Here is a 2,141-nt window from a genome sequence, read left to right on the forward strand (position 1 = left end):
ATTCTTCAGGCTTTTGCCAAAGAATATACTTTTTTTTCTTTTTTTTTTTTTTTGAGGTGGAGTCTTGCTCTGTTGCCCAAGCTGGAGTGCAGTGGCACGATCTTGGCTCACTGCAACCTCTGCCTCCCTGGTTCAAGTGATTCTTCTGCCTCAGCCTCTGGAGCAGCTGGGATTACAGGTTCGTATCACCACACCCAGCTAATTTTTGTATTTTTAGTAGGGACGGGGTTTCACCATGTTGGCCGGGCTAGTCTCGAACTCCTGACCTCAGGTGATCTGCCCACCTCAGCCTCCCAAAGTGCTGGAATTACAGGCATAAGCCACCACGCCTGGCCCAGAATACACTTTTAATTGGATGCTATTTAGCACTTGTCTCCTTGTTGAAATAATTTATATTTATGAAATATTGCTTAAAGTAACTTTTTGCATCATAGGATGATTTTACAACTGTGTGCATCTGTCAGGATATTTTCTTCTCTTTTTTTTTATTTTAATTCCTAAGATATCATCAGCTAGTGATACTTTCTTTAAGCTATTAGCAGATTTGCCAATATGTTTACTAGCTCCTTTGCTCACAGTTGCACTCGGCTCCCACTTTTTTCTTCAGAGTTCAATTTCTTTCTTTCTGAACATATCCTTGAATAGCTCTTTCAGCAAGAATCTGTAAAAAGCAAACTCGGGCTAACTTTGGCAGCAAGTATACTAAAATTAGAACAATACAAAAGATTAGCGTGGTCCCTGTGCAAGGATGACACACAAATTCATGATGCAAAAAATTCCCTTTTAAAAAATAAAATAAACTCAATTTTTTTTTTTTTTTTTTTTTTTTTCAGATAGGGTCTCACTTTGTCACACAGGGCACAGACTGGAGTGCAGTGTTGTGAGCACAGCTCACTGCAGCCTCCACCTTTTGGGCTTAAGCCATCCTCCTGCCTCAGCTCCCAAATAGGTGAGATTACAAAAGCATGCTACCATGCCTGGCTGATTTTTTGTATTTTTTTGTAGAGACAGGGTTTTGCCACATTGCCCAGGCTGGTCTCAAACTCCTGAGCTCAAATGACCCACCCACCTTGGCCTCCCAAAGTGCTTAATCTTTGTTATGTCTGGAAATGTCTTGAGTGAGAGTGTAAAAGTGTTTGATTCTGTTACTGTTCCTCAGCACTTGGGAGGTGATAGTCCATAGTCTGGCATCTACTGTTGCTCATGAGAAGTCTGCTATAAGTCTAATAATAGTCATGCCTTTGTAAGATAAGCTTTATCATCTCTGGTAATTTTAAGATTTTTCTCTTTGACTTTGATGTTCTATAATTCTACTTCAATGTGTTTAGGTGAGATGTACTGTTATTTTCGTTGGCTAGGAGACTTCAGTTTGAAAAATCAAATATTTAACATTTCCCTCATTATTTCTCCAAATATTTCCTCTTCTTTATTTTCTTTATTTGTAACTTCTATTGGATATATGTGGGGTCTTCTCATTTTATTCTCTACATCTCTGTTTTTTTAAAAGTTTCCTTATCTTGTTACCTGTTTTGCTGCATTTTGGATGATTTTTTAAAATCCAGTTTCCAATTCATTAATTTCGCTTTAGCAATGTCTAATATACTATGTAATTTGTCTGTTAAGTGCTTTTCACAATGATGATAATGATGATGATGATGATGATGATGATGATGATGATGATTTTTGAGACGGAATCGTGCTCTGTTGCCCAGGCTGGAGTGCCGTGGCACAATCTCAGCTCACTGTGACCTCCGCCTCCCAGTTTTAAGTGATTCTTGTGCCTCAGCCTCCCAAGTAGCTAGGATTACAGGTGCCTGCCACCACACCTGGCTAATTTTTGTATTTTTAGTAGAGACAGAGTTTCGCCATGTTGGCCAGGCTGGTCTGGAACTCCTGACCTCAAGTGATCCGCCCACCTTGGCCTCCCAAAGGGCTGGCATTACAAGTGTAAGCCACTGCGCCTGGCCCACAATTATTATATTTTTTTACTTCTGAAATTGCTAATTGGTTCTTTGACCACATTGGTACTTTTAAATATAGTGCCCTGTTTATGCCCTAAGGTATCCATTCCTTAAACACTTTAGAGAAACTTCTTTAAAAATCTCTGTAGATTGTTCTATTATTTTGAGTTTTCAGGGTAT

General features: G+C 39.2%; 1 pseudogene; it reads left to right on the forward strand.

The window, feature by feature from the left end:
- Window positions 1-682: 682 nt before the first annotated feature.
- LOC112437220 (U6 spliceosomal RNA) lies at window positions 683-783 on the forward strand (annotated as a pseudogene).
- The last annotated feature ends 1,358 nt before the right edge of the window (window positions 784-2,141 follow it).

The sequence above is a fragment of the Pan paniscus genome, chromosome 16 (assembly GCF_029289425.2).
Source record: "Pan paniscus chromosome 16, NHGRI_mPanPan1-v2.0_pri, whole genome shotgun sequence".
In the NCBI taxonomy this organism is placed as follows: Eukaryota; Metazoa; Chordata; class Mammalia; order Primates; family Hominidae; genus Pan; species Pan paniscus.